General features: G+C 45.3%; 1 protein-coding gene across 4 annotated transcripts in view; it reads right to left on the bottom strand.

The window, feature by feature from the left end:
- IRF2 (interferon regulatory factor 2) overlaps window positions 1–7,839 on the bottom strand; it is a 39,376-nt gene extending 31,537 nt beyond the window's left edge. Inside the window, exons 1-2 of one of the 4 annotated variants that reach the window (XM_064710551.1) lie at window positions 6,593–6,909; window positions 6,465–6,512 (exon numbers count right to left, since the gene is read on the bottom strand). The gene's annotated coding sequence lies outside the window, so the exon portion shown is untranslated. Of the gene's footprint in view, window positions 1–1,812; window positions 1,897–6,464; window positions 6,513–6,592; window positions 6,910–7,530 lie in introns of those variants that run through there. The other 3 variants (XM_064710553.1, XM_064710550.1, XM_064710552.1) reach the window with 3 other exon arrangements.
- Between the last annotated feature and the right edge of the window lie 9,950 nt (window positions 7,840–17,789).

The following is a 17,789-nucleotide window of genomic DNA, read 5'->3' as shown; positions in this document are numbered from 1 at the left end:
TGAGTGAAACCATTCACAGTCATTTCATACCATTGGCAAGACTGATACTGGATTACACCTTTCGGTTACCGTTGATCTGGCCCCGGTCTAAGTGGATGACCTCAAAGGTGAAATTAAAAAAAAAAAAAGCCAACCATGTATTTTATACCCAATTTTATTAGCGACTCAAACCTCAACAAGACTAAAGCTCGAGTGCTCTGGCCAGCTGAGTTACTGACTCCCTTTCATCGTCCTGGACGTCATCACTTCCACTGTACTCTGTGTACATGTTTGCCACAGATTTCAAAACAGCACTTCTGTTACTGGAGAAGGCACCACTTCCCATATCGCAGGGCCTTGGGAAGACCTCTGGCTGTGAGAAGTGGTACCTGGATAAACCAGGAGTGCAGCCCCTACCCTCCATTGTGTAGTTTGCTAAGGGAGTGCTGCCATGCAGCAGTCTAATTTAGATGACAGATTAAATAAATGGTAAAACTGAATTAATTTTTCAAGCTCTCATGCTTCTTTGCTCTGTGCTTATTTCATTTTTGCCAACTGGGAAATGAAAACCAACGGAGTCGGTTTCACTTTTGTTTATATTTGGTTTCAATTTTATCCTCAAGTTTTGCTTTCATCTTTTTCATGTAACACTGTTGGGATTTCAAATGCTGCAGGCAAGCTCTCAGTAATTTAAAAACATTGCTCTCCTATCCTGCCTGTTTTCTTATTGCAGAATTATTTTTACCTCAGATAAACTTTTTAAGATGCTGTCACAATTTTAGAAAGTGTTTTGGGGCAGAGCTGTTTAGTTTTGATTTTACAGATTTATATGCCTCATCCAATTAAATTCAATACTTCACTATTTTCCACTTGATTCATGTCTCAGTTGCATATAAAGTCCTGAATACAGGAGTCAACAAAACACCTTAGAAGACAGCCAGTACACCAAATGCACAAAAGCCCACACCACGCACGAAATGTGTTATATATGTATGAAATTCACATAAAGAGCTGAATTTATTGCTACCTTAATTTATTAACCAACAAAGGCAGTCTTGCTTAGATAAAGCTGTAAGAGGCTTGCCTGGAATGCTGTCAAGCAACATGCAATATCAACAGAAATATCACAGTCCAGGCTTTGTCTTCTGTGCCCTTATCAGGTCCTTCAAGTCACATATATCCCTCCATATGTATGAGAAAGCAGAACTTAACCACAGGTCACACTTTGCAAAACCAAATGCGTAAGCAACCCTTCCTTCTTTTGTGCTGCATTAATCTTAAGTATCCAAGTCTTTTAAAAGTACTTAAAATAATTTTACAGCGAAAGGGAAATGGTTGGACAACATCCACTGTCACGTGCAGTTCAGAACAAAGGACAAATTTAACCAGTTTTGACACACCTTAATGCCATTCCTAACACCAGAAATATGCTGGGAGCTACAAACCAAGCCTGTCAACATTAGCTGAAAAACCATCAAACAGAAATCTGCCCTCCTCTTTAATAGACAGGAATATGAAAATTATTACTTCCAAGCTTATCTTGAAAGATAGCAACCTATATAGCAACAACTGAATGCTAAAATAACTTAAGAGTTAAAATTTAAATTCTGCACCTGGGGTGAAACAATATGCCACATGCAGGCAGATTTGTTCCTGGATGTGTGTCCAAGGTGCAACAAGATAAAATGTTTGCTTTGTCCTAAAGACTGCTGTACTTGATCTAATGCAATCTGCTCCCAAGCAAACAAAGGGATCAGAAGATTTCCGGCATACAGAAAGCTGGGCTTGCAATATATTACAAATTAAGAAATCAAACATTACTGTACTGCTTACCACTTCTTTCTTTCTTTCTTCTCTGGGTCATTCAAAAAACCAGAAATTTTACATGAGCTTCCAAGAAATTGCAAACATATCCAGCACTAACTGTAAGAGCAAATTTTAAAACATTTTCACAGTTTATTAATAAGAAGTATGTGCTCTACAATGTATTATTTATGCTATATACAAACTATGTTAATTTTATATATGTGTAGATACGTAGATATGTACATCTGTATATATATATATATTTACATACACATAGGTTGATATTAAACTCTAAACTGTTCACACAGATTCCATTCCACTAACTGTTAATTGTTGACTTCAGTTTTTTTTATTGGCTATTTTAATCTTAACACAAGAGTTTACACATACTCAATACAAAGAAGAACCTTCATACATTCCAATCAAACTTCTGAAAAAAATGAAACCAAAACAAAACCAAAAAACCCCAAGAGGAACTTATTTAATTAAATGGAATAATATTTTGCATAATGCTATTCATACATAAGGAATATGCACCTCAACAAATCTGTTCCTCTCATTCACTGTATCCAGAATCTTTTAAGCTTACTTATTCTTTTGTTTTGCACTTGAGATCTCAAAGGACAAGCCAGAAAATGTTTTGCACTAATCACAGTTTGCAGCAGCACTAGCTACAATAAAACTTCTGTAAACACTGTCTCATGGTTTATGTCCTCAATATCACAATCATTGCAGGCCTTTGAAGAATCAGGTTTCAAAAGAACAATCTTTACAATTGAGACACGGAGATAAGCAAGAGTAACACGAGATTAGTGTTGTATCTTTACCTAGAAATGGACCATGACTTTTAATACATGATGCACAAAATACAAGTTCTAATCCTGCAAATGTCAGAGGAATTGTGCAGGGCTACCACTCCAATGCAGTGTTGCATGCACACAGGATACACTTCACCTGACTGAAACTGGTGTCAGCTTAACAAGGGCTGGGGCAGCAAGCCCACATTAAACAGGATCAGCATAGGCTATTTTTTCCCTAGAAGTTTGGTAAAATCTTATGCCACAAGTTTCACATAACAAAGGGCAATAAAAGGCCTTGCTTCTCTCTGCTATCTGCAAATGGATGGTGGCTTATGCTTCTCAGTGGAAATTTCTACTAGCAGTTTTCAGCAATTCTCTGTCAGCAGTCAGTGCCCAAAATTTGATACTGAACTGTCCTGACTGCTAAGTTGCACAGCAAGTTTCTCTCCAAAAGACTGACTAATCACTCGTGAACCCGAGTAAACCCCAGACAAACACGCAGTGGTTGTGAGCACCACAATTTACGTACTGCAGGACAAGCATCTGGTTTTTTGAAGTTGCCTCCCAATTGTTTTATTTGGGTCTCATTTATCTTGCCTCTTCACTTTCTTCATGACACTAATGATTTTGAAGAATATCCCCACGGTCCCTTCAGTCACTTCTTTTCCAAGCTACTTGCTCTTTCACAAAAGCTCATTGCTACCCTTCATCATCTTTGACATCCTCCTCTGTAGCTCAGCAAATTTCACTACTTCCTCAATCAGGAGAGGGGACTAACATGCATTTGTAGTGGCACGATGGTGCTTTTTATTTCTTTTTTTAACTCCTTCCTAATAATTCCTAACCTGTCCTGTCCTTTACTAGCCACATCTTGGCACAGAGCTTATATTTTCATTGGATTTTACAAGCTATATGATTTTTTTCCTGAGTAGAAAGTTAGTTCATGCTTCATTTTTGTGTACAGAAAAATTAGGATTGCAATCCCTTCCACATATATTACGCTGAAATTGGTCTGTACTGAACTTCATCTGCAAACTCACACCCACACTTTCAAAATAAGATTTTTCTGCAGACTTTGTGGTTCAGCCTTTGGGATTTTCATGCTCCAAATGAGTTAATAGAATTGGAAAATCTGCCACATTCCCACCTGTCTCTTCCTGCATCCCTTGAGTCGCACAGGCCCTGGGCAGACTTGGGGTGAGGGGTACAAACTCTTTTCAATGAGCAATCTGGTCATGACTACACAGCCCAAAGCAAACTGATCCCACCTTGAAACTGGTCCTGCATCAACCAGACACCAGCTCAGTAACGCCTTCAGAGAAGGCCACAAGAGTCATGACACCCAACTCCCTGGCAACATAAGCCAGGCCTAGTCTTTGTCACTGTTTCACATTTATACCCATGTTCACTAGTCCCATTCACTAACCCTTGGCAACCAACCAACCAACCAAAAATGCCCATCCTCAAGTTCTGGGTCTCCAGAGAAACCCTGGAAAAGGGACAGCTCATTTGTTACATTCTATTTCTGGAGCACCAAAGCAGGCCTACACAAGGAGTTACACACAAGAGGCAACATTTCAGCAACTTTCCATTTCGGTTGTTTCAAAACTCTGCAACAAGTATCACCTCCTGCCTCCTGCTTCATCCTTCCCAATGGTTTGTTCTCATACCCTCTCTCACCGACGCTTGACTTTGGAGAGCTCCCTGACATGTTCACTCCTTTAAAAAGAGAGAAAGCCTCTTGCAAAAGAATCTCTTTAAACTCTTTCTTGGTGAAGCAAGGCTCAGAGAATCTGTTTCACTCTTACACTGACTTTATCTTCCCTGGGCACTCCTTCTACACATGGATAACTTATCAGCAAGCTTCCTGGGTTTGATGAGCTACAAAAAGTATATTATAATTGTTCTCATGCCTTTAGCTGCATGACTCTTTAGCTTATCTAACTGTGTTTGGAACATTTGTTATGTTCTTTTCCACCTTTCCCATTTGAAAACAAAATCTTAACATTTGAAAGAGGTCTTTTTACTTGTACTGAGCTGCTTTGCTTGTCAGCCTGCTCAGCTTTTTTGGTATTTTTGACAGCTGACACACAATTGCTTTGAGCCTTTACTCTGAGTGTCTTTGAAGAATTACATGCCACTTGCAACAATTTTACACTTTTGGCTGCCTCTCACCATTTGATTAACTTCTTTCCTCCCTATATGAAGAACTACTTAGGAAGAGTAAACACTGCCACAACAATCCTTGCCTTTGCAGCTCCTGGAACAACATTGATTTTAAGGACATTATGACCAGGGTCATGTCAGAACTTGCTGGGATTTTGAATGAAAATTCTGAATTTAATTCTTGCTGGCCAGTACCTTGTCTAGAGTTGTTTCCCCCAGTGCATCTGTACAAGCTACACCCAGAAAGCAGGGGTTTTGGCACCTGGGCAAATTTCATGTTGGACCATGACATAATCTACGCCGGGGCAACTGTGACCCCCTCATTGACAATCAATCATATTTTCTACCCTTGGAGCTTCTCTACACTCCTTTAATAGATGACATTTATTGTCAACATCTAGGTTGGGCAGTCACATAGCCCTAATCTCTCTGCTCTTCCTACACAGGCCTAGGACATCAGGACATGGGACCCTGTGTTACTTCCCCAAACAGTCATTTCCTCTTTAACAAAAAGTTTCCCACATTATGCATGTGCAAGCTACTCAGTCCTACTCAGTCTCCATGCATCCACAAAGTTTTTGATATTCCAAGTATTCTACCATGAAGATGTTTTAACACCATGAAGGTGATGCATCACTTCAAGAGAGAGTATCATGGCAAACCTAACAATCCTTATCCATCAGCTTTTTCCCACTGTTTGGTCTTGGAACATATAATAATATATATACTGTACATATTAGCACATGTTTTCATTGAAGGCATACATAACCTGGCTGCAAATTTATTTACATAAAGCCTATTATTCTAATGTAGACTCTATTTATTCAAATAAAGATTTTTATTTTCTCTTGAATCTTAGCACAATTTTATCTTCATCATTTTCTCAACTCTGTATTAAAACTGCCCCTAACTCCACTTGGTCCCACACATTTAAGACCTTTCCTCAATGGAGAAAGGGGCCTTTAACCCCTCCTTCCTAACAGCCTGCATGTTACTTCTCATACCTCTTGGCTGCCCATTTTCACACAGCATGGCCTGTGATGAGCAGCTCTTTTCTAGAGCCTGACTTGACAGCTCCTAAAATCTGTCACTTCTGTCATCAGCAAGTAACTGGCTAGCAGTGCTAATACATGTGCCAAACAATGATAGTGACTGACTGCTCTACCTGCCGGGACCTCCAGCCTCAGGGAGGTAACACAGGCTCACAGGCTGACACCATGCCATGCCTGTACCTCACTGGAGAGCTGCAGTGGGGCACACGAAGTGGTACTGTGCCTGAGGAGCTGGAGCTCTCACACCTTTCATCATGGCTTACCAGCAAAAGGAAAGGGGCACATGAAGTAATTCCCTGGCAGCATGTTACCAACAGGGCCAAAGAAGGACACTGATGCATCTGAAGGGGCTGGCAGCAAAGAAAGACTGCGATTCAGACTGAGACCATCTGCTCAGAGATCAGTTCTGCTGCTTTTGTGTGACTGTCTCTGTGTTAGGGTGAATTTAAATGTTGCTGCTCCACACCCTTTTTATGGTACTAACACCGGCATTCTGCAAATATTGTTAAGACTTAAATAAAATAACTGTAAACTTAAACACGTTGCATTTCATCTCCAGAAACTAAGGTTATCTTTTACAACTGCTCACACCTTCAAGAGAATGCTATCTGCAAGACCTGAGCACGGTAAGGTGAGCTATAAATTAAAACCGTACACTCACCGGAAGGAAAGTCCTGCACTCCGGAATTCCTTTATCTGAGCTCTGTGTCTAAAGAATAAAGGTTAAGACACAGACTCTGCTGCTTAGGAGCTCACACTAATCAAAACGAGAGTTAAAGACCTAAGTACCTCTGAGAATCTGGGCCGAGGGATCCAACCCTTCAGGTACTTGCAAATTCGATCCCAGCCATGGCAAGACGCTGGACATTTGACCCTGCGTACTGCGCACAAAGGAAATCCTTGTTCCTAACTTCCCTCTGGGGTTACACGGCAGCGCTGGGCTCTGCTCGCTGTCGTGGGGCAGCACAGAGCCCGCCGAGGCGGCCGCGCCGCCGTGCCCGCACGGGAGGCCCTTCCCGCCGGGAGCCGAGCGCCACTTCCTCCTTCCGCCGCTCCCGCGGAACCCGCCTGCCCGGGCCCCGCCGCCTCTGCCCCTCGCCGTGCCCTCACGCGGCGGGGATCCCGGGCCCCGCTGCCTCCCGGGCCCGGCGGGCGGCGGCGCTGAAGGCCGGGGGGGCGGCCCCGCCCCGCGCTTGTGTAACGGGCGCTCGGCGAGGCGGGCCGGGCCCCGCCCCTTCCCGCCCCCGGCCCGCGGGGGCAGCGCCCCCCCCGCACACGGACCCCCGCCCGCGGCCCCTCCGCCCGCGCCGCCGCCGCTCCCCTGCCCTGCCCTGCCCTCATCGGAGCCACCCGCCCCGGCCCCGCAACAAGTGCGGGGCCCCCCGGCCCGGCCTGGCCCGGGCCGCGGCCCTCCCGACCCTGCGCCCCCGCCTTTGTCCGTGCGCCCGGGCTGCCTCCCCACCCGGGAAGCGGCGGTACCCCCCGGCCGCTCCATCTCCGCCGCGGCCGCCTCTTCCCTTCCCCCCCAGTTCTCAAACGTAGCGGCGGAGTCGGGCTCGGCCCCGGTCGCTGCAGCCCGACCTTTTGTTTTTAAAACCGATGCGCATCTGCCCGGGAGCCCCCGCTGCCCCGCACACGGAAACGGCAGCAATGCGGAAAAATAAAATGAAAATTAAACGCGAAGACAAGAATAAATAGGGAAAAAATAGAAAATAATTCAAAATTACCTTGCCGGCCCGTTTTCGCGGCCCTTATATAATTCCTCAAGGTTACCTCCGTTGCCAGGGGACACGAAATGGAAATGAAAACAGGCGCTGAATAATCGCGGGAGCAAAACTAAAAGTTCAGTGCCTCCGCCCGGGCGGAGAGAGGGCCAGATCGAAAGCAAAACAAGGAGAGGAAGCGGCGAGGCCGCCGGCGCTTGGAAATCCCCCCGCCTCTCCGCCGGGCCGGGCCGGCCGCGCAGGCGGCGGGGGCAGGGCTGCGGCGGCGGGCGCGGAAGCGCTGAGCCCGTCACCGCCGCGCCGGGTACAGCACGGCACAGCGCTAGGGCACGGCACAGCCCGGGACTTCGCCACCGACCCCCGCCCGGCACCGGCTCCCGCTGATCCCCGGTCTCCCGCAGCACGCAGAGCCGCACCGAGAGCCGGAGCCAGCCCCGAGGAGCGCTGCTCTGGGACGCACAAACCCAGCGCACAAAGCAGGTTTTCCCGGGGACCAGAGAGGAATCCCTGCCGCTCAGCTCCACCAGCGCGGACTGAATCGCTCCTTGCGTCTCCAGCCCCTCTGCTGAGGTGGGAGTCTTGGTTTCGGTCTGGTACACGCGCATGCGAGAGCTGTCATTGCCTTTGGAAAACTACAACGTCGTAGTTCCACAACGAGGACAATTACAGATCAGATCCTTTGAGCCCAGCGAGGCTCAAGCGGCTGGCTAACTGCAAGACAGAGCTCTTGGATTTCAACGGATTTTACAAACTGCCGTTAGTTATGGAGTCAGTGTAGAGACCAAAGCTTTCTACAGCGTTTTGATAATCCCGATTCAAACTACAGTAAATAAAATCCACTGAGGTTGCAATGTGCCATTCCTAGCCCTAGCCATAAACGAGAAAGGAAAAGAGTACTTGGAGGCTGGCGCAGATACAAAATGTAGCCATTCCAAAGAGCTGTACATGGAGACAGAGGTGTATATATCTCCCTCGCACACATATCCATGTATGTGTGTGCTGTATGCACAAACATCCAAGGCACTCAGGCAGCCAAGCAGTGCAGCTCCCTGTGCTGCACACGATGCACGGGGTGGGAGAAGTGCCGGCACACCGGGGGTTGTGTGAGGAGTGGCATAAAGGAGTGGTTAAGGAGCCGTGTGCTCTCCAGCTGCGCAGCAAATGGAGGGGGAGCTGTTCTCCAGGTGCTGTGGGCGCTGAGGATCTTTTGTGGCAGCATCCCTGGACGTGCAGAGGACACCGAGCTAGCAATGAGATAGGGAGTCAACCCTTGTGAGACCTCCTGTTGTGAAAAGGCTTTCCTTGCACTGAGAACACAATCACAAAACAAATTAGGTTGGCAGAGACCATGGATCTCATGGATGAGCGATTCTACCACCTCCCAAAAAACCACTGCGGCCTAGAAGGTGGCTGTGGTCCGCATGTGCACCAGTGAAGTAGGAAAGGTCAAGGAGGAGGTTTGGGAAGTAAGACATAGCATGCCAGGTAGAACAGTAAAATCAAGCATCTCCTTCTAAACTTCTCTAGAAACATTCCCAGCAGTAAGGAGAGATCCACATTCATGTGGAGGGACACAGGTTCCCAGAGCAGGTGCACGAGAAGCAAGAAAGGTCCTGCTCACATGGCTGACACTCCCAGACACTTCCAGAAGAGACTGATTTCCATGAAGCCACAGTGGAATGAGAGTGAGGGATGTGGGACACCTGGCTCAGATTGGCATGTTGACTGAATAGATGTGCAGGAAAAGGAAATATTCAGCAAGGCATGGTAGTGACAGACCACAGCTTATGTAGGAGGGTCAGACCAGGCTGTGACTATAGGGCAAGGGGCTATGAACTCCATGACAAAATAACAGCAAAATCAGCAATCTCCAATAACTAAAGGCAAATTTTCACAGACTGAAGGTCCAGCTAGGATAAGAGTAGGGTATTAGTGCCCTCTGACCAGGCTAGAGATGGTTACTATGGCCAGGTTGGATTAGAGAGGAGTAAACTGATGGAAAATGAGAAATTTCTAACCAACTTGTTCCCACTCAGAAATAAGATCTAACAGTTGCAATAACTCATGGAAGAATTGGTTCAGCACTCAGAAGCTGTCCCAAAGCTGGTGGAAGATGGCAGGGTGAAATGCAAAGAACAGAATGAGGAGGGCTGCAACATGCCTCCATTGCTCATGTGTAACAGGAACAGCAAAGATCCAGAGAAAAGCAACAAACACAAACATGGAGCCACCCTGATGTTAGAGTGATACAAGGATTTAAGTGACCAAGATTATACATGATGGAGAAGTGATAACAGAAAACAGACCAGAGAGAATAATGGGTAGAGAGGAGTAGGGGTGGATTATTTGCTTTCTTTTCTAATATAAGAACTAGAGAGCGTCAAGTGAAACTAGCAGGTGGCCAATTTAAAGCAAACAGAAGGAGGTGGATCTTCATGCAGTAGGTAATTAGACAGTAGGACATCCTCCTTTGAGGTGCCAGTAGTTCACAGGGGATCCCAAAAAAGCACCTGTACACATTCACAGAACAAAAAAACTCCACGAGGTCTATTAAATGCAAAGACACCAACTCTGCCTCAGACAGCCCCCAAAGGCACCAATTTCTAGGGGCTAGAACCTCTTTGGTACCCTTCAAAAAGTCCTGCCCGAATAGAAATGCCTGCAAATGGTTGAGGGCAGGAATGCTACTCGCACACCTCCCTCCAAGCAAAGAGTAGAGTGACTTGGGCTGGCTTTTGCAGTACTCAGTAGTCGCTATTTTTTCTATTATGAGCTTTTAATTTGTTTGCAGAATGAGCCAGCTGTGAAAAATACTGTAGTTTATGTATCAGTAAATATTGTGTAGAAAAAATACCATAATTTTAATACTTTAATGTCTCATTCAGTGGACACTAAGTGTCATTGCTGTGAATTACATGAGTTGGTTTTGGTCAAAGGGAACAGTGAGCTTCCCTGAGACACACAAGCCAAGGCATTGGGCAGAATTTGCAGCTCGCTCTTGCCATCTCCTCCTACCACCTTCACCTGTTCTCAGTGGAGCACATTCAAGATCTTGATGCATTTTGTGCACTGACAAAGGCCTTTCCCTGCACGGCTCCTAGCACCACAAAATCAGAAGTTATACCAGAAGTTAAATCTTCTGTTGTGGTTCCTTCTTTTAATGCTGAAAGGTAATGGGAATGGGCAGCTTTAGTTTTCTAAACTTAACTTTCAGCAGTGACTCATTGCCTCCACAAAGAGACTTTAACCTCTTGTTGCTTTGCTGTTTCAGTGAGATATGGCAGCTTAAAATCAGAGAATTTAACCCAGAAGAATCATGTATCCACTGCCTTTCTTCTGCAGAACTGCCAACGTTTGCAACTTATTCTTTTAACAACCTTCTTTAGGGATCTGGCTACTGGAATTAGTTGCATCCATTAGCATCCTGCCTTTTGTTCACAAATGAGTCTCTTTTTCTGGCCTGGAGTTCATTTCTGTGAGAAAGAAAATTCAGAATGGGAATCCCTTAAGTTCCAGAAGGTAAATAAATATGCAATATGCCAGCCATTTTGGTGTGGGTTTTTGTTTGTTTTTGTTTTGATTGTTTTGTTTTGTAGGTTTTATAGTATTTTTGAAAAGTTTAATAACATTACATCTTCCTTTTCTGGTGCTTTTCTTGTGAGTTTTACTCTGTCTTTATGTGGAGCTGACTATACCATTGTTTTTGTTCCTAAAATCACTGTCACAGGCATTGGGACTATTCATAAGTAGAATTAAAAAAGGTGAATTTTCTCATGGAACTGGGACTCAAGCTTACCTATTCACTTACAGCTGACCTGTTTATTTTTCTGATACATTAAAGTGGGAAAGCTAATTTATGTTACAGGACCGTATCAATAAAATAAATCAATTACAATAGTTATATAATTCTTACTTTAATAGTATTACCCACATCTTCCTGAGTGCCTAAGTTTTGGAGCAAATGCACCCATGGGATATTTCCTTTGGTTTTGTTTGGGCTGGGCCAGCAGGGACACCCACCTATGAGAGGCTTAACAGGGTGTCTAAACTAGTGAGTACTTCTCAGCTCTCATATTCCAGCTGTGCTGTTCTTCTGATTGCTGAGATGTGAGATCGTGGGAGTGGGGCTTTGTTTTTATAGGTAATAATTACAGAAAACTGTTCCAGATGGAAAAATCTATTTGCTCAGACCAGATCTCTAAGAGTAGCTTCTCTAAACTGCAAAATAAAACTTTTCTGTTGCAATTCAAAGCCTCTTGTACTTTCAGAAAAGACAAGTGTCTTCACAAAGGTGCTGTTTTATCCAGCCCTTAGCAAATTTGGTCAGAAAGAGCCAAGAGATAAAGCAATAACCTGTGACAGACATTATTCTACTAAGAAAGTGTTATGCCTTCCCAATCACATTGGTCTGGCTGCAGCCAGGTGCTGCAGGAGGACAGGTAACTGGGAAGAGCGTGTCTCCTGAGCCCAGAGCAAACACATGACACAGCAGAACACCATTGAGGACTGTAGTGCCTGTTCATATTACTTGTCACTGCTTTTATTTGTCTGCACTACTTCAGCCCACGGCTCTGCCAGCTCAGCTGCTGGACACAATTCACTTTATTTAATAGGAGAGAAGAAAGGGAGCCAGGAATTCGCTTAACAGCATTGTGAGATAGTTTTGGTTACTCACATCTCCTGGCCCACACAGTAAAATGTAGGAAAGACGTTCTTTAAAAACACATAACAGCATCTGACATTTCAGGGCTGGAGTGGAGTTTGGCAGAGAAAGCCTGGATGGGAGGCAGGCTGCTTCAGCAGATCACACCTGAAAGTGATCCTGCTTAGCCCTGCTTCTATAGAGTGTTTCACTGTAGTGGAAGTTTTATGGCAATTTTCCCAGTGAAGCTGAGGTAGAATATAAAGAGAAGTGATATGTTGTCTATTGGCTCGACAAAGCAGAATGAATATGTTTCTTCACAATAATAATCAGGTATTAGGAGCTTTGCTTCTCCACATGTATGAACACATCCTTTGATTTATTAACTCAAAATGTATTTACTGTTTAAAATAGCTCAATTCTCTTTGTAGAGGGGGAAGACACTTTTCTCTTTTCTCCTTCCTGTTTGTAGTGGATTTTCACATTAAAAGGAGACTTTGCAAGGATATGCATTGCAGAAATGTTCACCAGGCACATTGCCCCATCAATCACTCTCCCAAACAGATGATATTCTTCCTTAACTCCTGCCGTGGTCCCATGGCTTTGTGGGGAGAAAAGTTCCACCCTGTGACAGGGGTGTTTTCCTCCCATCCAAAACTGGAGGACAGGAGGACAGAGGGAGCCAGCCCACGCACTGGACAGTGCTGGGCATCCCCTGATGGATGACAGCCAGCATCCCAGCTCCCATCCCCACTTGCCATGGTCCGTGCCAGTGCACCCCTTTGCTGGGTGCTGGGGGCTGACAGGGACATTGCCCATCTCAGAAGGAGAGGCAAGAGGTGCTGGGATGTCACCTCGCTCACCTCTCAATGGTGAAGGAGGCATAGGGGGGTTAAAAAGGGGCTCCTCCTCAGGAGGTTTCCTGCTGACAAAACAGGAAATTCTCTGTGCGCCCCCCAGCTTGCCGGACCCTGCAGCAGCCTCCTATGCTACAGCTTTGGGGAGTTATTTAAATATAGCCTTTCCTCCTTGGTGCACTCTCCAGCTCATACTGCAACACCACCCAACATGACCACAAAAAGAGAAAAAATAGAGGGACCCAGTTATAAACAGTAAATTTAAGGCTTTTCTATCTGAAGTTAAAATGGTCACTACGAGTTACAAATTTGTTTCCAACTCACCACTCTCTTTAAAGCTTTGGCTCTTTCACCTTTTCTAATCAGTGTTTAATCATTAACAAAAGGGTAATTTTTGAATAACATGCCCTGTCTGCTGACTGCCTTCATGTATGTGGCCTGGCAACACTGATCTCCAGAGAGCTTTTCCATACCCTCTGCACATCCACCTGACCATCCTCTCAAAGCAAGAGCAGATACAGCATCTTTTGGATGCACTGTACTGAGCTCCTCTGCTGCACCTCCAGTGCTGGCTTGTCGAGTCCAGCAAGTTAATTTTCTGAAAGGCAGCAGCTTGCCCTGCTGAGCTGTTTCTGGAGTGCAGCTCATCCATGACTCATGTCTCCTGTAGCCCATCTTGCTGCATTTCTTTTCTGACAAGTCATTTCTGCCACTCTGGCTGTTGCCCTGCTCTCAGGTTTGCTAAGCCCACAGAACTGAGGCTTTCAGAAGTGAGTGGATAATCAGTGTCAGCATCTGAATAAGAAATCTTTCATGGCATAGTAAAAGCTGACATCAATTTCAGGTAATCTATTCCCAGAATCTTCCATTACTACTGATATCTTGATAGGGTTACAGGGGTGTTATGTGGCATATTTTTGAGGAAAATGCCTTGAGTTCTTCAGAGAACTGCTGTAATGCAGCTGGGAAAATGCTGAGTTGGTATCTGAGTGCAAGGGGTCTCAAAACCATGGAGAGGGCTGCTTTATCACTTTAAAAGAAAGAGGTTGTGGGGGGGTAGGGTGGAGGAAAACTCCTGGCTATTAATAGAGAGCATGAGTAGGAGCTTTGTTTTGAATGGCCTCTTTAATTAGTGACATGCAATGCAGAGGAAGGCTCATGATGCACTCTACCTGCTGACTTCCCAAGCACAGATCAGAGAGAGGCAGACAGATAAAAGACCATTGCCATGCAGGGGAGGTTTGAATAGGCCAAGCTAAAATGCCCAAATTAAAAAATAACCAGGAGATCAATCAACCTCGATCTTCAGAGGTACTGTCTCTTAAGGTAGGCTAGTGGAGTCAGTGCCAGCTCAGACTCAGGAAATTTAAGTTACCTTCCCAGTCTTACCTGTCTGCTGTGAGTTTTCCTCATTACCTTTATTTCTCTCAGACTGTGTGGAGGATAAGTTCCCAGAGATAACAGCTGTCTCTTCTTTCCCAGTGTTACAGTGTCTGGTACAAAAGTGTCTCTGTCTCAGGAATCCTGCTCTTGTGCAGTGCTACAAGAAATACTATTGCTTTGTATGGTGGTTCTCCAGTAGCACAGTTAATTTGTGCTTGTGTTTTTAGAATTCCAAATAAATCAACAACAATCAGAAGCAACAATGTAGGCAGTGTAAATCTAGCAAAAGGGTCCGTTCCTTAGCTCTGTAAGTCATGGCATGACACCTGGACCCATGAACCCAACTGGATTTCAGTAGTACATTATGACAGTGGGACTATTTTGAAAAACATAATTCAGGTGCTTGTGGTCACTATTTGCACTCTGCTTTCAGTAATTACATGTGGGGTGGCAAATCCTCCTTCTAATGAAAGGAATACTCCACAGGTATGCATGTTATGATGCTTATAAGCAGTAACCAACCCTGCAGGAAAGCTTTAGTATGCTGAGGCAGAGTTCCTTCTTTCACAGTAAAGTAGTTCCATGGGAATGCTGACTCACCGGTTCCCTGTATAATAGAGGTGGAGAAAAAGCAATTATGTATAATTTCAGTGTATTTTTTTTCCTCCTGCACTGCCATTTCACTTGTGGAATGGATCTGGCTGAAGAGTCAAGAGCTCTCTGTATGGGAAGGTCTTATGAAATTATACCTTGGGCTGGATTTGTAAAAGTCCAATAAGCAGATGCTAATAGTGCCCAATCAGCTTCAAAGGAAGGGTAGTGTTTCACTGCTTGGCAAGCTAAATCTTAATGCACATAAACCTGTTGTAAATAGTTTGTGGAGTAGCTGCAGAGAATATTTACACAGAAGCTGTTAGATCTGCTGGCAGCATTTGTGCAGATTTCTCCACTTTTTTCCAACTGAATTGTGCATCACATTTCTTCCCAACCTGGGGAATCTTCTTCTTCTTCTTGGAAGAAGAACATTTCAGCTCATCTGCAAGTGCTTGCTCATCTGCTGGTACTGGTTCATGACCACTTGTCCAAAGCAGTGTGACTTTTAGCACCTGGCACTCTCAGCAGCAACATTTCACTTCAGCAGTTGAGAATTCACAGCCTGTCCAGCCAGTGACTTCTCTCCCTTGGCCAGAGCCAAATACCAGTGCATTAAATGGCTTCATGTGCAAAAGGGAGCAGACATGGAAGATAGCTCTGAGAAGAGCTTCACTACATGGCCTATCATCACATCTGATTACTCATGTCAAGAACTTCAGCCATACTGTTGCTTTCCTGTCCCTCAGCTTGACAGCACAGCTAAACTATAACACCAACCAGAACTGATCAAGATACACTATTGTTTTTTCTCCTTAAGTCACAGGTCTGGATTAATAAAATCAATAGGATGGCTTGGGTTGGAAGGGACCCTACAGATCATCTAGTTCCAACACACTTGCCATGGGCAGGGGCACCTTTCCTTAGACCAGATAGCTCAGAGCCTTAAGCAATCTGGCCTTGAACACCATCCACAACTGCTTAGGGCAACTTGTTCCAGTGCCTCAGCACCCTCAGAGTAAAGAATCTCTTCATACCATCTAATCCAAACCTGCCCTCTTTCAGTTTGAAGCCATTCCTTCTTGTCCTGTCACTACATGTCCTTGTAAAAAGCCTCTCTTCATCTGTCCTGTAGGTCATCTTCAGGTGCTGGAAGGCCTCAGATAGGTCACACCAAAGCCTTCTCTTCTCCAGGTTGAACAACCCAAATTCTCTCAGCCTTTCCTCATAGGACAAGTGTTCCATCCCTCTAAACATCCTGGTGTGTCTCTTATAGATTCACTCCAAGAGGTCCATGTCCTTCCTGTGCTGAGGACCCCAGAGCTGGACTCAATGCTCCATGTGGGGATGTCGCCAGAGTGGGACAGAGGGGCAGAGTGACCTCCCCTGCCCCGCTGGCCACACTGCTTTGGTGCAGTAGTTGTCATAGCCCTAATGAGCTGAAGACACGAGGAAGGTAAAAAAGGACAGGTTGCTCAAAATGTCCCTTTGTCCCGCTTTGTTCATGGATCTGGAGAAAACATGACCTCTCCCTAAAAGCCCAGTGCTCTTCAGATCCTCATCTCCCACTTTGTGCCAGAACTTCAATGCTGTTGCTTGTACACTAAGGCTGGTTAGTTTGCTAAATTAAAGGAGATGCACAAAGGACAAAACCCACAGGGCTTGGAGGGTTCATTGTGTGTCCATTATCACAGGACTGCTGTCCACCTGCCTTTGTTATTCCATGATTGTGGAAAACTGGGAATAGTGGATGCACAGCCCCCAGCCCACCTGACCCAACATGGCTGTCTGGATTTTGCCGGGCCAAAGCCAGCTAATCCCTGCTGGAAGTTAAACTTCTGTAAGGCAGCAGGGCTTGATGCACTGCCAGGTACCACAGCCATGAGGGGGACACACAGCTAAGACCTCAGGAAAGGCCTCTCCTTGCTGCCCAACACTGTGCCTATGCGGCTGGCAGGGTTGCCTGTGCCTTAAAATGCCTTTTCTCCCATCCCCTCCCAGCCCCACTCAGGACCTCACTTTATCTCATTAGATCTGAGTTCCAGTTCTCCCATTTTCCAACCCAAATGCCCACCAGACCCCAGGGAGCTGAGTTGCAGAGTTTGGCTGTGGCTGTGCTGCCGTGTCCTGTGTACAGGGAGCAAAACCAGCCTGGCCACAGGCAGCACCTGCAGTGCTGTTGACTTATGCCTGCAATCAGTGTTTGGAGTGTTTTGCAATATTTTTCAAGGCGGCAAAACAAATGACCCTCTGTTTTAGAAAGGAGGTAAATGGTGAATTCCACTGCAGATACCTTATCTCTTGCAGTTATGGAGTGATCAGGACATGGTTGAAAAAAGAAGCCTGAAGTGGAGGAAGCTTGCCTCTGTGTTTTTACACTTTCTCAGCTCTTTGGGTTGCACAGGTTCATGGCATTTTGCTCCAATCCTTTGCGGGGCCCTTGCCCAGAAATATCTTGTTGCTCAGTGCCACATCTACACGTACATCCATGCTGGAACCTTGTTTCCCAGCTTAAGTGTGACACCACCATGGGATTTTTTTCCTTGCTATCACGATTCACCTGCAGGTGTGACTCCAAGGGACACGGCTTAGAGCTCAAATCCAGGGTAAGGCCAGTGAGTGAACTGGCTCCTAGCAAATCTCCCCAAAGCTTCATACTTGGAACCTAATTGCAAGATAGTGGCAAGTTTAGTGGGGTAATTATCACTCCTGTGAAATGTAGATTCTTTTTAAATCATCTCCATCATTAAAATGAAGGAATAGTAGAAGGTCACAATGTCTTTTCACTG

Source organism: Zonotrichia leucophrys, chromosome 4 (assembly GCF_028769735.1).
Source record: "Zonotrichia leucophrys gambelii isolate GWCS_2022_RI chromosome 4, RI_Zleu_2.0, whole genome shotgun sequence".
NCBI classification, from domain to species: Eukaryota; Metazoa; Chordata; class Aves; order Passeriformes; family Passerellidae; genus Zonotrichia; species Zonotrichia leucophrys.
Note: the sequence above shows the minus strand (reverse complement) of the source record. Positions and strands in the feature narration are given on the sequence as shown.